The sequence below is a fragment of the Bidens hawaiensis genome, unplaced genomic scaffold (genome assembly GCF_021521415.1).
Source record: "Bidens hawaiensis isolate Kalapana, Puna unplaced genomic scaffold, B.hawaiensis_p1.1 tig00000820_1, whole genome shotgun sequence".
Classification (NCBI taxonomy): domain Eukaryota; kingdom Viridiplantae; phylum Streptophyta; class Magnoliopsida; order Asterales; family Asteraceae; genus Bidens; species Bidens hawaiensis.
Window position 1 is genome coordinate 4,469,559 of NW_027491048.1, and position 20,589 is coordinate 4,490,147.

Consider the following 20,589-nt stretch of genomic DNA (forward strand, 5'->3'; position numbering starts at 1 on the left):
GATGGGCAAAGCGAAAGGACAATTCAAACGTTGGAAAACATGCTCCGCTCTTGTATGATTGACTTAGGTGGAAGTTGGGATGACCACTTACCCCTAATGGAATTCTCGTATAATAATAGCTATCACACAAGTATTCAAGCCGCACCATTCGAAGCGTTATATGGTCGGAAATGTGGAACGCCCGTGTGTTGGTCTGAAACTGGAGACAACCAATTGTATGGACCCGAAATAGTCCAAGAAACCACCGACAAAGTCCTTCAAATCCGAGAACAACTTAAGACGGCACGTGACCGCCAAAAGAGTTACGCCGACGTCCGCCGTAAGCCGTTAGAGTTCAATGTGGGTGACAAAGTTCTTTTAAAAGTCTCGCAATGGAAAGGCGTAGTTCGCTTCGGCAAGAAAGAAAAGCTAAGTCCTCGATTCGTTGGACCCTTCGAGGTACTTGAACAAATTGGTACTGTTGCATACCTTTTGCAACTACCCGAGGAAATGCAAGGGATACATGACATATTTCATGTTTCGAATCTGCAAAAATGTCTTGCCGATGAATCTCTTTCCATGCCGTTAAAAGATGTAGAATTAATGAGAACTTAAAATTCATTGAAAGACCAATACAAATATAAGATTCGAAAACAAAGAAACTCAAAAGACGAACCTTGAAAATTGTAAAAGTAAAATGGGACTCACGAAGAGGGCCCAAGTATACATGGGAAATAGAAACGGAAATGAGAAAGAAATACACTCACTTGTTCTTATAAAGCAATCTTGAGGACGAGATTTATTTCAAGGTGGGGAGGATGTAACATCACGTAAATTTCGAGTTAAAAATGACAACTTTCAAAGTCAAGGGACTAAATCTGCCAAATTCCAAACTCCAGGGACTAAAATGAAAATTCTGTTTTCTTGTCCTATCGCGATATGCGACGGGACAAAAGGACAAGCCCATCGCGTATCGCGAAGGGCTTGGTCAAAAGCTTCTGGAAGGGTCAACAACGATATGCGATCGCTGTTGAACCAACGTCATCGCGTATCGCGATGACGTGGTCTGACAGGTTGTGACACGTGTGCCACGTGTCAGCCAGTGGCACGAGGTCACGCCACATGTCACCACGTGGCACAGCGTCTGCCACGTGGCAAGCCTACATGGTGACTCGCCAACCCTATATCGCGATACGCGATAGGGTTATCTGGTGCCCATCGCGTATCGCGAAAGGACACCAGATTTGCCTATAAATAGGAGGCTCCGGGTTTGTGCTTCTCACACCTCAAACCACACATATTTCTCTCTCTTAAACATCTCACTAACATAACTCGAAGTTCGTGCCGATTCCTCGATCAACGTACCCCCGATTCCTCGATAAACGTACTCCCGATTTCTCGAAATTCGTGCCACCACCCGACGACGTTCAAAAGGAGAAGGTGTTATAATCCCGACGTCCCGACAATCAACTCGAAGTGTATAACGTGAAGTATGGTGTCTTGATAAGCGTGCCAAGAGAAGGTGCTAATCAAGAAAGATAAGAGAAAACAAAGTGGCGACGAAGTGCTGCTCGATTGTATAGGATTTATTAAGCCAAGAAAAGGTAGGCATGATGCCCGAATAAAATAATAATAAAATATTGAAAAGGCTTAATACCCTAAGACAAGGTTATACTCGATACCTCGAGACATAAGAGAAATTATAACAAAGAAAGGAAAGAAAGAAATTAAGAATATTTATATGAATATATATAAATGTGTGTAATTCTTTGTTATAAATATTATTTAAGTATAATTAGTATTTTTAAATAATAAAGAAGAAAGATATACGTTTCTTAAAGAAGAAGAAACGTAGGGATTTATGAATAAGATATCTATAGGTTATCTTAAAAAGAAAGATATTTTAAACTAAAGGTTTAAAAAGAAAAGAAAAGAGATTACTTTATAAACTAAAGGTTTTAAAGTAAATCGAGGTGACGATTATAAAACTAAGACTAAAGGTCTTAAGCCGGATTGTATATCCGACTAATAAAAAGTTATACCCGTACTATAGGTGCGAGATAGCAAGGGAAAGACCCTCGGACGGTGTTGGAAGCCGATCCCAATCAAAAGGTGAATACGCCCAACTTTTACAAACTTGTTTTCAAAACGAGTCAACTTGTTATATGAAAAACTTTACATGAGACTAGGTGTCTCTAAAAACTATATGAATAAGAGTAAAATCCTAGCCCTCAGGCTGTAGTATACGCTTGTCTGGATCCTTACATATGTGGTAAAATGCGGTGGGCACATCGCACCACGCTTGGTCACGACCTCCAGCCACGATGGGCCGGACCTAAGTACTTTCGAGTGAGACTGACCATGTGTATATTTATGGTACTTAAGTACGTCGAAACGCTGCGGTGTTTTGCTGGGGTGACCTAGTGTAGAGACTCAAATTTATAATGATATTGTTTTAACTTGATTATTCCTAAGCCAAGATGGGCCGAGGCTTACGTGGTCTCGAGGGGTAATTAAGTAACGAAAATATTTTTAGCGTCAGCATATTCACCAGCATTCGTTGCTGACGTATTTTTCTAATATTTTGCAGATAATCAAGATTAACGCTTGTGAAGACGAAGGGCTCAAGAATCCGATGACTCGGATATTTTGTTAAACTTAATTATAACTAATGGTGGTTTTGTAAACATATAAACAAGTAAACTTAAATGAGACTTTTGTCTCATCTTTTGTAATGTAAATATTTACAACTTTAATCCACATGTTTTATAAGACTTCCACTAACAACACGTAACTCTGATTTATTTACAAATGTGGTACCAACTGTTAATCACACTTCTAGGCCTAAGATAGGGGTGTGATAGCTAGCCATAAATATCTACGGATTAAACAGAAGCTAACACGTGTCCTACGAATCATAATTCGAATGACGATATGGGTCCGCTACCGACCCCTTAGCAATCTGCTATAGGAAAAAACAGTTGATGCATCAGGTATGCTTTACACGACATAATTCAAACTATATAGGCACACACTGATTAGATTTGTAAGTATTATTTTAAAGATGGGATGCTATAATATAACTAGAAAGAAAGAGCCCAACTGTAGGCATACGTAAAACTTAAGGGTGAACTTGGTGACCTAGTTGTGTGTGGTTGTACTCTTAAGCTAGAGGCTTATCAGATCAATAAACATATCAATAAAGTGGTCAAGTTTTGTTAACTATAAATATACAATATTTTAATAAAATGCATCAGGTAATGTTATTCACTAGTAGTAATGATAACGCATTATGTTAAAAATACATTTTCAGGTAATCGTGCAGAAGGGTAGATTTGATGGTGGATAGCTCAAGGATAAATAGATATATGACAGAATTACAAATTTTGTCCTTTAAACAAAGCCAAATTACGGTTCGTGTCCTTTCTTAAGTTTCTTTGCAGGCGGTGTACTTTAAACTTTTTTTTCTACACGTTATGTCCTTTACGCTAACTGGGTTAGAAAAACTCAGTTAAATGACAACATGTGCATAGCATGTGAGGGCATATTGGTCATTACACTTTTACTCTTATACAAACTGAGTTACATGGGTCAAAACTCATCTTCATCCCATCAATTTATCTTCTATCTCCCTCCAACCTCCTTACCTGGTCATCACTCCAACCACCATACCACAACCACTCCGGCCACCATACCCCCACCACCCCGTTGCAGAGAAGCTTTCATAAAGCCCCCCCAAATTGGCATCAAACACAGGGTTTGTAAAAGCATCGATTTTTGACGGCGGCGGAGGCGAACTTAAGCTTCGGGCGAAGTTACAGATAACTTCGCCTCAGGCGAACTTAAGTTTCAGGCGAAGTTACGGATAACTTCGCCTAAACCCTAACTTCGCCTGAATCTGAATCGGCGACAGTTCGGAATTATGGAACAACGTGCAGTTGATGATTCGGCTAGTTTAGACGATTAAGAACTCTTAAACACAAGTTTTAAGGACATGTTGACGATCAATATGTTTATTAACACGTTAAAACACAAGTTATGAAACTCGGTTTCAAAACCGATGGTCCGAGGGTTCGAAACCGGTCGAAACAAACATTTAGACGCTTGAAGGAACATTGAGTATGTGATATAATGGTATTTCGAACCTTGAATCGGTGTGAAAATCGGGAATAAATAATACGTAATCGGTGGAAATAACAAGTTCGCCGGAAAAGTAAGTTCGCTGTGGATATAAGTTCGCTGATATAATGAATAGTTTGACTCTAAGAATTCTTTATATAGGGGATCTGTTATACAGGCGAAGTTACGGATAACTTCGCCTAGGCGAAGTTATCAACAACTTCGCCTGTTCAACAACATCGCCTAAAATTTCAAAATTTAACCCTTAAAATTGTAACAGTTATCAATTAAGTTATAACTTTTCCTTTAAGAAATAAATAACATGATCAATTCTAAGTAACCAGTTAAAAATCATAAAACTATATAAGTACAAAAATTTAAAAACTTTAAAGTATAAGGGATCAAATTTCAGTCTCGATAGGGACTGCTACGTTTTAGAAAAGATCCGAACAGGAATCATACTAATTACGTGACTGTCACATAGATCCGTGTTTAGCTGTATTATGACATATAGAGACAGGTTGTAAGCAGGTATAACTTAAAGTGGTTTTCATCGTTTCTGTGATACGAGTTAGGTTCAATTATGCCTCAAAATTTAAGTGGGTAACAACTCAGAAATATTGATGCCTCCTATCTATCCTCAAAGCGTATTTGGCTTTCCCCAAGTCACCCCGAATTGACCTCGACCCATAGTGTCTGATTAAGTTGTAAATACTCTTCATCTGTTTCCCGTTCTTCTCTCTTACTCAATGAATGTGAAGTCTTTATCTTATCATCACTAATATGTTTCAATAACTTCAAAATTTTTTTTTTTTTGAATAAACATAGACTTCATAGTAGAAATTAACTGCAAGTCCCGAATCTGGATCACTGCAGTATCTTGAGACGCTATCTTCACGGGAATCAGAACACACATGGGCTCGTGTATAACCGGGTAATCGCTTTTCTGCCTATCATTCGGAAAGATATATATGAAGACACGCAAAACTCTTAAGGAGTTTCCACGTAAAATCAAGTAAAATTAGTTTGTATCACATCTACTTTTACGCACCATTAAAAGTTACCATGACATACAATGACTGTCCTAAAGCCTTTTAAGCCTAATAACTTCACTAGTTAAGCACACAGAATCAGTATATCTATCATTTTCCAAGGTTGGATCAATTTTCTGTTAAACATAGCTAACGAACTTCTTACGAAGTAACAGACTTGAAAAATAATTTCATTTCCCTTAAAAAATTTTTAACATTAATCGCCCCGACCAAAACAAAGTCTTCAGGTAAACGGTTATCCCGAAGATCCAATGGATCAGCTGGACCGACCACATACTGGTATGTGTCCTTCTAACTAAGTATGATCGACTAATTTTAAGCAAAAGAATGAAAAACAAATCATAAACCGCCCTGGTCACTATCAGTAATCTGGTTAATGGCTATCCTCAAAATCTACAAGTAGAAAATGAGGACCAAAACATATCCGAAGACAAGTCCTTCAAACTGATGTAACCGACATATTTTTAAGCGATTAGTGAAGTTTTTTTTTTTTTTTAAATAACACAAGAAAAGCATGGTTACTCGGGATTGATCATCCCATTCAGTTCAATAAGGTTTTGAAATCTGGATTTGTCAAACGCTTTAGTGTATAAATCAGCGAAATTATCAAGCGTATCCACCTTTTCAAGAATTATCAGTTTCTTTTTAGCACAATCCCGTATGAAATGATGACGTATGTCAATGTGTTTAGTTTTACTATGTTTCACGGGATTGTTAGTTACTGAGATAGCAGCTGTGTTATCAATGCAAATAGGAGTAAGTAAGAAATTCAGACCATAGTCGCGCAACTGTTGCTGAATCCAAAGAACCTGAGAGCAGCAGTTGGATGCTGCCATGTATTCTGCCTCACAGGTTGAAATTGCGACTGAAGTCTGCTTCTTGCATTGCCACGACACCAATCTGCCACCAAGAAACTGACATCCTCCAGTTGTTGACTTCCGACTCTGATTGCACCCTCCATAATCAGAGTCTGTGTAAGCGACCAGCTCCAAGTCTCCTCCTCTTGGGTACCACAACCCCAGCTTCGGCTTGCCCTTGAGATACCGCAGTATCCTCTTTGCACCTCTCAAATGAGATTCTTTTGGATTTGCCTGAAAACGTGCACAAAGACAAACAGCAAACATTATATCAGGCCTAGATGCAGTTAAGTACATTAAAGAACCTATTATTGCCCGATATTGAGTTGGGTCCACATCTGCATCACCGTCTACTTCAGCACCCAATTTGTGATTGACGCAGATTGGAGTATCATATGGAGAACTGTCCTCCATCTTGAAGCGCTTGAGCACATCATGAACATACTTCGTCTGATGAATGAACATCCCGTCCTTCTTCTGATCAACCTGCAATCCTAGAAAGAAAGTTAGTTCACCCATAGCACTCATTTCAAACCTTTTCTTCATGACGGCTTCAAACTCCTGACACATGGAGACTTTTGATGCAGCAAATATAATGTCATCCACGTAGACTTGTACCAGCAGGAAGTCGCTTCCATCTCTTTTGAAGAACAACATGCTATCAATTTTCCCTCTTTCAAAACCATTCTCGAGCGAATAATCCGATAAAGTTGAATACCAGGCACGAGGTGCCTGATGTAATCCATACAACGCCTTGCTCAACCTGTACACGTGATCTGGAAAGTCTGGGTCAGGAAAACCCGGAGGTTGCTCAACATACACAACCTCATCAACTTTCCCATTTAAAAACGCACTCTTCACATCTAGCTGAAACACCTTCATCTTTTCATAAGCAGCAAACGCCAAAAACAATCTTATGGCTTCCAACCTGGCGACAGGAGCGAACACTTCGTTATAATCAATCCCTTCTTGTTGATTAAAACCTTTAACGACCAGCCTCGCCTTGTTTCTGATAATAATCCTCTTATCATCTCTCTTGCACTTATACACCCATTTTGTGCCTATCGCATGCACATTCTTTGGTTTTTCAACCAAAGTCCAAACTTCCATCTTCTCAAATTGAGCCAACTCTTCTTGCATGGCCTCGACCCACGAGCTGTCCTTTAAAGCCATTGGATAATTCTTCTGTTCAATCTGGCTTATAAAGCAGGTATACAGGCATTCATTGATTATTCCTGTCTCCTTAATGCTTGTATAAACACAGGTATGTTCATTCAAGCTACTTCTCGTTTGTACACCTGAGGACACATCACCAATCACATTATCCAAAGGGTGATCTTTATGAATTCTCGTGGTCGGAACAGAACCGACATGCAAATTATCTTCCAAATTAGAAGAGATCTCATCAATGGTTGTTTCATGCAGAGAGTGAAAAGGATTGATAAATTCTTCTTCAGTTGAGGCAGCAGGGGTACTGATAGTGTTTGATGAGGAAGGTTGACATTTTTCAATCAGCTGTCTTTGCAATAGATTTTCTTCCTCATCGAGTATCATCTTCGTCGCAGCTCTTTCTTCTTCTTCAGAAATCTCCAAATCCGGTACGTTAAACGACTTAAAAAGCTTAACATAGTCGAAAAGCTCAGCAGGTCCATTGCTAGGTTTTGGCGGTTGGTAACTTGTGATGTCAGTGTTACACACCACCTCCACCTTGCAGGTCGAAGTATTGAAGACACGCCTGTTGGGAGTACCTACAACATAACCGACTAAGATTCCTTCATCGGCTACTTCCCCAAATTTAGAATTTGTCTTCAAGATCGAACAAGGGGACCCGAATGGTTCAAGACCACTCAAGTTGGGCTTCCTTCCATGCATAAGCTCGTAACACGTTTTACCAAGTCTCTTAACGGTTAACACTCTATTCAGAACATAGCAGGCTGTAGCAACTGCTTCAACCCAGAACATCACAGGAAGCTTCGAATCTGCCAGCATAGTTCTGGCTCCTTCAATTAAAGTTCGGTTCTTCCTTTCAGCCACTCCATTCTGTTGCGGAGTATACGGAGCGCTGTATTGATGTTCAGTTCCTTTCTGAAGACAGAAGATCTCCATTTCAAAATTCTTGAACTCCGTCCCATTGTCACTTCTGATGAACTTAACTGTTTTACTCATGACGTTCTCAACTTTGGTAATCAAATTCTTCACCATTTGAGCCGTCTCATCTTTCGATTTCAAAAAATATACCCACGAATATGGCGAGTAGTCATCAGTGATCACCAAACAGTAAGAAGTACCTCCTAGACTTTTTACATTCACGGGACCGAAGAGATCCATGTGAAGCAGTTCTAGAGTACTGGCAATAGAGTTGACCTTCTTGGTGAGATGAGATTTCTTGTGTTGCTTTCCCTTCTTGCATGCAATACATTTGTCTTCAAATTTAAAACTTTTCAATGGAACGACCATCACAAGCCCATTCCTGACAATGTGGTTCATCTTCCGAAGATGAATGTGCCCCATCCTCCTGTGCCATAGTTCGGATTCTGAATCGCTTGCTTTCGTCATTAAACATGATTCTCCCGTGGCCATTTCAGTAGACCTCATATCCATCACATAAGTATTTGTATCACGTGGAGCTTTCATCACTATCCACTCGTCTGGTATCTGAAAACCAGGCTTCAACACGATCGCCTCATTCTTCGTGAAGTGAACAGTGTAATCCTTATCACAAATCTGCGACACACTCAGCAGATTGTGCTTCAACTCTTCTACAAAATTCACATTCTCAAGTGTCATTTTCCCATTCGACACCGTTCCTTTTCCCGTAATTCTTCCTCCACTTTCACCAGCAAAGCTAACTCTCGCCCGTTGAACAGGTTTTAAGTCGTGTAACAAGTATTTGTTACCCGTCATGTGCCGGGAACAGCCGCTATCTACAATCCAAAGACTGTGGGCAGCCCTGTTCAACTGTTCCTGCACAATAAAGCAAAAGATTAGAATCTAGGGACCCAAGACCAATTGGTCTTGGATCTATACATCCCGTACTTCTGCTTTCCAAAGTTAGCATTTGGATAATTCCTGTCAGTCCTATTAGGAAATCTCCTTGGAAATTGAGTGTGAGGCCTTTCAAACCTATGTGTATTGAAAGTATTATATCTAGCAGTTTGGTTATTAGCATTGTTAAACTGAGGTCTGTTTCTGTGAAAACCTGAATTAGTTACATTTCGAAACTTTGAAGGGTTTTCATTTTTAGCATTATTAAAATTACCGTTAGGCTTATACTCAGTTTTAATAGGCCTCACTCCTCTGAATTTCGGCGTCAGAGGACAATCTGCAACAAGATGTCCTAACTTATTACACCTAAAACAACACCTATACTCCATTTTCTTTTCAAATGTTGTTTTGGATGTAGAGGCTGTGTTACCGGCCGTTCGTCTCACATAAGGTGGGACGTACGGGTTGAGTGGAGTATTCTTTTTAGAAGTTTTATCTTTTTCTCCACCAGTGGGTAACACTACCTTCTCTTTTGTCTTACCCGATTCGGACAACTTATCCGAATCCGATGAGACTGGACTCGTAACAGAAATATTCACACTTGAAACAGGCGAACTCGTTTCGCCACTACTAACACTTGATTCTTTACTCGTAACCTTGATTGGAACTGTCTGAGGAACTTCAAAATCAACAGATTTCTGAACACTAGGGTTAAAAGTGTAATTGTGGTTATAAGGTGGTGGAACCTCGTAATAACCAATTCCTCCCCTCTTTGTAGAGGTACCTTGATCACTAACAAGGTGATCAAGAATAGCTGAGGAATTTCTGAACTGTTCAAGTTTTCAGTTCAGTTCCACCACTTTCACCTGGTGGTCAGCAATCTGCTTTTCTCGTTCAGCAATCAGTTTAGTCTTTTCTTCTAAAACCTCATAACTTAGATCAATTACTTCAATTTTTTCAGCAAGTTTTGTTTTTAAGCTTTTAACATCTTTTTCACATGCTTTTATTTTAACTTTGTAACTGTTTTCTCTTGCTTTCATAAAGTGATGATCTTCTTTAAGAGTTTTAAATTCAGCATCTAAACGAACATACTGATCAGTTATGGTAGCAAGTTGCTCAGACAAATTCTCACATTTAGTACAAAAAGATTTAGAACTTACCTCGGAGATTTGATCATTGTTATCTGCCATGAAAGCTTTTTCCTTACCAGTAGCTTTCTCTTCTCCGTTAATCTTCTCACAATCTTCATTCTCAACCTTAGCCATATTTGCCTGCTCAATAGTTTCATTTGAATGCAGGTTCCAGTTGTATTCACCTGCTTCTCTGGACAGCATGGCATTGACTTCTTTAGTACTCCCAGTGTGCTGTGCAGACCGGCCCTGACCACGTTCAACTCGCTCGTTTCTGCAATCTTTGGCAAAGTGCCCGATTTGTTGACAGTTATAGCACCTCACCTTAGACTTGTCGAACCCTGGCCTGCCACCAACAAACTTTCTCCCCGTCTTTCTCATAAACTTCTTCACTCTCCTCACTATCATGGCCATCTGCCATTGTAAATTCATTTCCTCCAGATCATCAGCATCGATCTGGTCATAGTCTTCATCTAGCATCGCAGGATCAACCACCTTTCCTTGAATATAGTTTTCATATGAAGCAATAAATGAAGCATAGAGGCCAAACTGCTCTTCAGCTGATTTGACGCTCATTGGCATCTTAGAGTAATTATTGCTTGAGGAACTTGAAGATCCACTACTCTGGCTTGCTGTCTGCTGAGTACCACTTGATCCACCCGCAACAAAGCAAACATCCCCATTTGAGTTTACTGACACATGCCCCTCCTGTGAAGAATTGGCACCCGACTCACCCTTCGAGTAGTAGGCGGCAGAATCAGTCTTTGAACTAGTATTGGAGTTTACATTCGCACCGTACATGCCTGGATCTTGAACCTGATCCATAGATGTTTCTTTTCTTACCATATTAAGCTCAAAAGTTCTGAGCTTGTTGACAGCGGTTTCAAGATCATAAGTAGAGAAGTCCTTGTCTTCCCTCATTAGTACAGTATACATCTCCCATTTTGGTGGGAGAGCATCGAGAAGTTTTTCCACAATCTCTTTTTCTCGATATGAAATGGAGTAGTTACTCAATTCAGTCATTAGATGATAATATCGAGTGATAATGTCATCCAGAGATTCGTTCTTTAAGTACTTAAAGACTGAAAATTGAGTCTTGAGCAACTTTATCTTTGAAGCCCGAATACCTACATTCCCTTCAAATCTGCTCTCAAGAGCTTCCCAAAGCTCTCTAGCTGATGTATACTTTCTAAACGTATGGAGGATCTCCTGTGGAAGAGCCATTGTGATTGCAGCATGAGCCTTGCTCTCGGCTTCATACATCTTTTTCTCCTCCTCTTCCATTTTACTGTATTTCTTGATTTGGTCTCGACCCTCATACTCCATGATTGGTGGAATATATCCATCTTGGATGCATACCCACATTTTCGCATCCTGGTACTTAACGTATTGTATGAACCGATCCTTCCATGCGACAAAATCGGTTCCCTTTAGCAACCTTGGGGCCTTTGTAGCTGACCCCGCTTCAACTTCCATCTTGACAAGCTCCGAAATGTTGATCGACGACATCCTTCTTGAAGACTAAGAAACCCGAAAAATTCTGAGTAGGCGAAGTTAAAAAATTTCCTCTGAACAGTACTGTAGGCGAAGTTAAGGATAACTTCGCTGGATCCTTCTTAAATTCGCGTGACTGGGCGAAGTTAAGAATAACTTCGCTTAGGGTAAGCGAACTTAGAGAGTAGGCGAACTTGAGGAAAACTTCGCTGAGTTAGGCGAACTTGAGGAGAACTTCGCTGAGTTAGGCGAAGTTGAGGAGGTAGGCGAAGTTGTGAATAACTTCGCTTCTCCTTATATCTTCGCTGAAACCCTACGTATCCTGACAGCAACTTCGCCTGATGAACAGCAACTTCGCCTGACGAACTTAAACTTTCTGCAGATCTGAAAAACGGATTTTAACAACGATTTTGACGGTTTAAAGGCTTAAACACACTGGTAGGAGGCTAGAATGAGCAAAAACACCAAAAACTCGTCCCGTGAATACCTGAAATGAGACGAATTCTACACCCGCGTGAATATCCCGAACCACACAATCGAGCAAAAGCTCTGATACCAATTGTAGGTTCCCTGGACGGATCACACGAGATATCCCGATATACACAGGTGCGGAATCCCTGTGTAGATCGTTACGGACGTAGAACACAAGCTCACAAACACACGAACACGATACGAACAAACACACGTTATATTAATAACTCACGTCAATAGACTTACTGAATTACACGTAAATAACCAACTCGATCAACCAAAACCCTAACCCGTAAACAGTAAGCCGTACACTATATAAATACAAGACAACTTCGCCTCAGGCGAAGTTGTCCTTAACTTCGCTCGTTCAACAAGTTCGCCTAGGCGAACTTGTCAACAACTTCGCTTGGTTAACAAGTTCGCCTAAGCGAACTTGTCAACAACTTCGCTTGTTCAAACAAATACACAAACAATATTACAGACTCGATTACAGACATTTGACATATGAACTACTGACATCTATGCACCAACAGACTCCCCCTTGGTAGTAGCTTCATATCTTGATCTTTCAGCTCTTGTCTCGTAATCCTGTATCTTCACGCGTGCACTCCTTCTCTAACACATACCGTCACAACTCGTTGATACTTTCTTGCTTCATCCTTCCAAGCTGGAATATAAAAGATCTTTTTCTCGTTGAGCATCTTCAGATCAGCTTGCGATAAGTTTACAAGATGCATCGGATCGTAAACTCTAAGGATCTCTTGTTCATCCTCATCTTCCATCACGGCTTCAGCAGTCTGGCAATCAACGTACCACCATTTTAGATTCTTCAACACATCTTGAGGCATAGTCTTCATTGGAACCTCCTTGATGCATCGGATCGGTTTGTACTTCATCACCATCCATGGCTTGCCTTCTGCTCTCAATCCCCTTTCTGTATCCTCCACGAGCTTTCCCTTCTGTGGCTTTAATAGTTCAAACTTCTTTTCTTTTATGCTTTCTTTCCACACAATCTTCTCAATCACTCTTGCCATATTGTTGTCACTTCTATTTATCAGGCCCAACCTGGCCAAATCCTTCACCTCACATTCCGGCAACGTATTGAGAGATCTCAACATTCTTTTAAAGTATTGAATACCATCATAACGCTTCACCACAAACAACTTCATCTGTTCATCATATATCCAACAGATAATTCCCTTCTTCGACTCAGCATAGCCTTTGATGTTATAACTCTTCTTGAACATGGCTGGAACAGCAGGCTTCTTGGTCTTGATAAACCAATGAGCACAGCCTTCCTTCCACCTAGGCTGCTCCTCCCACTCAGTCTCATCCATCTCAGCACCCATGTCGGCTTTCTCAACATCAGGGATCTCGTGTTCAACGTCTTCTTCTACTATCTCTCCCTCTTCTATTCCATCTTCAATCACAATCTGCTCACCGATCTTCTCAATCACATCACTCGGCAGCACATCTTCATTAAACAACACATCATCGCTGAACATATCATCGTCCAGTTCCTTCAGCGCATCAATCACGTCATCCTCCACCAACACCACATCATCACCACCAGCCGCGTCGGTAGACTCCCCCTCAGCTGTGGAAGTACCAAGAGCTTGGGAAGTTCTTGGCAGCTCACCACCTGCATCTTTCGATGCATTGGGATCATCGTCTCGGTCGTTTCTCTTCTTCGTCCTGAGCTCGTCGCCCTTACAGCTCATCTCCCCCTGAGATGCCAAGAACTCCTTCAAGGCATCTATAACTTTCCCATGCTCAACCAGGAGGGATGCCTGTAGTTGATTTGCTTCCACTAGGCTTTGAATAGTCTTCGATTGCTCTGCCACGATCCGCTCTAGTGAAGCTATTCTCTCTGAGTCTGACATAGGCGAAGGCGAGACACCAGAAGCAGGCGTAACCGCAGGTGGTACCATACCTGATAACCCTGCAGCAGTGACGACCGTTGACTCTACAAATCGTGCAGCTACCACCGACTGAGTAAGCGTTGGAGGTGGTAGAGACACGATCTCCGGAGTCGACGTCTGGATAGCAGTGATGGATGGAATGCCAGCAGCTGATGTAGCCACCACGGGAACATCCGCAGCGCTTGTACTTGTTACCTGTACAGAAGAAGGAACAATAGACATACCAGACAGTGCGGCCGGAGCAAAACGTACAGTCCTTGAAGTCTCTCCAGCTCCCATGCCAGCACCTGTCCTCTCCCGTCTTGATCTTCTTATCAGCTTATGTTTGTCTTCTTCCTCTTCCGACTCATCATCATCCTCCGTTCTCTTTCTCTTCACTCTCGGTCTCTCTTTAGACAAATAAACTGTAACACACAATACTCTAATTTCTGGATACAAAACCTAAACAAGACACACATATATATAGACAAAACATCTTCTCGGGCTTGGGCTTGGGCCAGTAGGCGAAGTTGTTCATAACTTCGCCTATGGCGAAGTTGTGATAACTTCGCCTAAGGCAGAAGTTGTTACAACTTCGCCGTTGGCGAAGTTGTTCTAACTTCGCCTAAGGCGAAGTTGTGCTAACTTCGCCTGTGGCGTTCCGCTGGTCTGAATTGCATAGCGACGGTCACAAAATGCACCAACAAGTTCTGAACGTTTCTGGCGTGTTTTCCGGAGTGCCCACTTCACCTAACAGATCTGAGCGTTTCCGGCGATGGCGGCGGTGAAGGGGTAGGCGGCGTTTCACCTAACAGATCTGCCATGGTGACTGCCAAGTAGTTCCCTAACCCTAACCTTATCAGGCCAACACCTTCAACCACCATCGACACATGCTACCACCGTAAACCGTCACCTGCAACCACCGCAAGCCTTTTAAGATCTACTTGCCGGAAAAACGAGTTGCAGGTTTCCGGTGAGTACAAAGAAAAACGAGTTCAGATCTTCAATTCGACCCTTATAAGTCACGATTTGCAGGTTTGATTTGGAATTGGGACTTCGATTTGGAAATAATGTGAATTGCCCTTATAAGTTCAGATCTTGGTGTAATAGAGATGAAGGGAGGTGTGGTGGTGATGGTGGTGGTGCACAAAGGAGAGGAAGGTGTTATAAATAAAAGGATATAGACGAAAAGACCAATATGCCCTCACATGCTATGCACATGTTGTCATTTAACTGAGTTTTTCTAACCCAGTTAGCGTAAAGGACATAACGTGTAGAAAAAAAAAGTTTAAAGTACACCGCCTGCAAAGAAACTTAAGAAAGGACACGAACCGTAATTTGGCTTTGTTTAAAGGACAAAATTTGTAATTCTGTCTAGATATATTGCAGCTGAACTTTTTTCTTTTGTATACCCTTGTACGAATTATAAAAAAATGTTTCTCAAATTTCCCTTTTGAACAAATCGACTATTTGAACAAATCAAATCCGCGCAAACTCAAGCAATCAATGAAAACCAAATCTCCGATGAAAAACGTAACGGCACCATTGACTCGCTAGTCAAGGGTGACGATGGTATCCTTAGACTCGGTAATAGAATTTGGGTACCAATCGTTGGAGGCTTGCGTGAGAAAATTTTGAATGAAGCTCACAAATCCAAGTACATGATGCATCCCGGAAGCGACAAAATGTACCAAAATCTCAAGTCTAACTATTGGTGGAATGGGATGAAAAGGGATTTCACTTCGCATGTTGCGAAACGTTTAACGTGTTTGAAAGTCAAGGTTGAACACCAAAAGCCTTCGGGACTGCTCCAGCAACCCGAACTTCCCGTATGAAAATGGGAATTAATCACTATGGATTTTATCACAAAACTCCCGAAAACGACTCGACAACATAATGCTATATGGGTGATTGTGGACCGTTTAATAAAGTCCGCACACTTCATACCTATCAATGAATTGTACCCAATGGATAGATTAGCGCGTATTTATGAAAACAACATCGTTCCTTTTCATGGAGTACCGCTATCTATAATATCTGATCGAGACAGTCGTTTTACGTCTCATTTCTGGAAAAGCTTCCAACAAGCACTTGGTACCAAACTAAACCTTAGCACCTCTTATCATCCGCAAACCGATGGACAAAGCGAAAGGACGATTCAAACGTTGGAAGATATGCTCCGCGCTTGTGTACTCGACTTAGGTGGAAGTTGGGATGACCACTTAACCCTAATGTAATTCTCGTCTAACAACAGCTATCACACAAGTATTCAAGCCGCACCATTCGAGGCGTTATATGGTTGAAAGTGTAGAACGCCCGTGTGTTGGTCTGAAACCGAATACAATCAATTATCTGGACCGAGATAGTCCAAGAAACCACCGACAAGATACTCCAAATCCGAGAATGACTTAAGACGGCACGTGATCGACAAAAGAGTTACGCCGATGTCTGTCATAAACCGTTGGAATTCAATGTTGGTGACAAAGTATTATTGAAAGTCTCGCCTTGGAGAGGCGTCGTTCGCTTCGGTAAGAAAGGAAAATTGAGTCCTTGATTCGTTGGACCCTTTGAGGTTCTTGAACGAATCGGCACTGTTGCATATCGTTTGCGACTGCCCGAGGAAATGCAAGGGATACATGATCTGTTCCATGTTTCGAATCTGCGTAAATGTTTGACCGACGAATCGTTAGCCATGCCGTTAAAAGATGTTGAAATAAATGAAAATTTAAAATTCGTAGAACGTCCAATTCAAATTGAAGATTCGAAAACAAAGAAATTAAAAAGAAGGACGTTGAAAATTGTGAAAGTCAAATGGGACTCGCATAGAGGGCCCGAATATACATAGGAACTCGAATCGGAAATGAGAAAGAAATACCCCCACTTGTTCTTATAAAGCAATCTCTAGGACGAGATTTATTTCAAGGTGGGGAGGATGTAACATCGTGAAAATTTCGAGTTCAAAATGTAAACTTTCTAAAAGTTAAGAGACTACACATGCCAAATTCCAAACCTGAGGGTGTAAAAATGAAAATTCAGTTTTCTAGTCCTATCGCGATACGCGACGGGACAAAGGACAAGCCCATCGCGTATCGCGATGCGGCTTGGTCAAAAGTTAAAGATGAAGTCAACACCGATACGCGATCGCTGTTGAGCCAACGTCATCGCGTATTGCGATGGCGTGTCCTGACACATTGTGACACGTGTACCACGTGGCACACGGTGGCACCGTCTGCCGCCACGTGTCACCACGTGGCAACACGTCCGCCACGTGGCGTAACGCCTGCCATGTGGCAGGTCTATAGGTGACACATATGGCCTACGTCGCGATACGCGACGGGCCAGGCCAGAGAGTCATCGCGTATCGCGATGGGCTCCAAAATTTGCCTATAAATAGAAGGCCACGGGCTCAACTGATCTCACACCAAAACACACATACAAATCACCTCTCTAGCCTCTCTCTAGAATATATAAACCATATCTTCGATCCCTCTCGTAAAACGTACCATATTACCTCGATTTCCGTGAAGCCGATCCCAAAGCGAAAAGGTGAATACGCCACAAACTTTTAAAATTGTTTTCAAATGAGTCAAACATGTTATATGAAAATTGTTTACAAGGAACTACGTGTTCCTAAAACCATTATAAATGAAAGTATAAACCTAGCCCTCAGGCTGTGGTATACGTATGTCTGGATCCTTACATAGGTGGTACTCGCGATGGGCACATCGCACCACCCTGATCGTAGGACGCTTTCCCGCGGGAAGTACGATCGTTGTGTATATTTACGGGTACTTAACTAAGTCGAACGCTGCGGTGTTTGCTGAGGTGACCTAGAGTAGAGACTTGAATTTATAAATGTGTTATTTAACTTTGTTATTCCTAAGCCACGTTGGGCCGAGGCAGGAGTAGTCTCGAGGGGTAATAAAGTAAAAGAAAATATTTTTGCGTCAGCGTGTTCATCAGCATTCGTTGCTGACGTATTTTATTTACATATTGCAGGTGAACAATATTAGTACTTGGAGTATCGAAGTGCTATTTATTATCCGATGGCTCGGATTTTCTTTTGTATAAACTTAAATATATAATGGTGGTTTTGTAATGATGAAACAAGTAATACTTTTATAACTTAAATGGGTATTTCATAATCCCGTCTTTTGTAATATTTACAACTTAAATCCACAAGTTTTATAAGACTTCCGCCAATATAACGTAACTCTGATTTATATACACTTGTGGTACCAACATTAAGGGTCACACTCCTAGGCCGTGTTTTGGGGTGTGACAATAGGTGTAATGAAATGCGTCTGAATTGACAAGTCTTTAAAGAACAAGAAACCGACTTACTAAATTTCATCCAACCAAGGAATAAGAACGTCATGGTTGATCATGTAAAAGCTGCCACAAACTATGCGTGTTTTGGGAATCTCATGTAAGAGGGTCATATTATCATGCCGATTTAGAAATATAGCTTGATTGTTGATAGGTTGATTTTATATATATGTTAAGTATTTACCAAATAGATTATTTATTAGTTATTGTAAATTAGGGTTGAGTTATTCCACAAAGGTCAATAAAAATGAGAAGTGTGAGAAGCCATAATTAATTGACATGTGTGAAGTATGAACCAAATGAAAAGGGGTATAAAAGTAATAGTACACATTTTCTCTCTCCACATGCAAGTCACATGCTAATTCCCCCATCATTTTAAACGTCTATAACTTTTTCATATGATATTTAAAAAAATAAAAAAAATTCAATATAGTAACAAGCGTTTTTTATCTTTAATACGATTATGATTTTGTTATATAAAAATAAAAAAAATTACATCATTGTGTCTTTTTGCTTATCATTGTGTCTTTTTTCGTCATTGTGTCTTTATGTTTGTTAATGTATTTTTTTCGCCATTGTTTCTTTCAACCGACCATTGTGTTTTTTTAAATACTAATAACACCATTGTGTTATAATATGTAAATATAATGAAAAATACCAACCAATTATCTAATACATAAAACACAATGATGAATACATACTACATAATAACCTGAAACGTAAAACACAATAACGAATACATATAACACAATGGTCTGAAACGTAAGACATAATGGTAAATACATATAACACAATGACCTGAAACGTAAAACACAATGACTTGAACGTAATACACAATGAACATAATACTATTTCGCAAATTAAGTGAATGTTGAACACAATGACTAAAACACAATGTCACACCCCAAACCACGACCTAGGCGTATGACAACTATGTTGGTACCACTAGTGTAATTAAATCAGATTTACGTTTAATAGCGGAAGACTTTTATATCCTTGCGGGTTTAAAGTGTAATATTACAAAAGTCGGGATTTATAAAAATATCCCTTTAAAGTTATAACAAAAAGTATTACTTGTTTTTAATTACAAACCACCATTAATATTTTAAGTTTATACAAAACAAATCCGAGCCATCGGATATCCCTAGCACTTCATCACTCAAAGCGCTAATTTTGGTCACCTGCAAAATGTAAGAAAAAACGTCAGCAACGAATGCTGGTGAATATGCTGACGCTAAAAATATTTTTCTTTACTTGATCACCCCTCGGGACTACGTAGGTCCAGGCTCAACGTTTAGGAATAATCAAGTTAAAACATACAATTTATAAACTCAAGTCTCTATACTTGGTTCCCTTAGCGAAACACCATAGAGTTCGACTAGTTGAGTGCCTATACGAGTACACAAGGTCAAAATCCCCGCAGGCGAGCGTAATTGTGACCAGGTGTGGTGTGCCCACCACATATGAAAGGAGCCAGACAAACGTACACTATAGCCTGAGGCCAATATTTATACCCTTGTTTATAAATGTTTTAGAGACACTTAGTCTCATGTAAAGTTTTTCTTATAACACGTTGACTCGTTTAAAAACAAGTTTGTAAATATTTGGGGCGTATTCACCTTTTTCAATTTGGATCGGCTTCAGCACCGTCCGAGGGTCTTTCCCGATGCTATCTCGCACCTATAGTACGAGTATAACCAATTGTTAGTCGGATATACAATCCGGCTTAAGACCTTTAGTCTTATTTTTATAAACTTTACCTTGATTAACCTTTAGTTCATAAATCTCTTTTACTTGAAAACCTTTAGTTTAAAAGTAATTTTATAAACCTTTAGTTTATTTATAAAAACCTGACGTTTATTCTTTTCTAAGAAACGTATTCTTTTTCTTTATTATTTAAGAATAGTTATTTATTACTTAAATAATATTTACATAACAAAGAATATATACTTACACACATATATATATATTTATAAATATTCATATTCTTATCTTTTATTCTTTTCTTTGTTATGTTTTCATTTCTTTTATCGAGGTATCGAGTATAACCTCGACTTAAGGTTTAAGCCTTTATAATATTTTATTATTTTATTCATTGGTGTTACGCCTACCTTGTTGGAGTTTAGAAACCCTAACAACTTGAGCAACACTCCAACGCCGCTTCACCTTCCTTTCCTTATCGTTCTTCTTGTTTTTCCTTCCCTTGGCACGCCAAAACACCAAACTTCAACACTCGTGGGCACGCCTTTCGAGACTCATCGCCATGGTTACA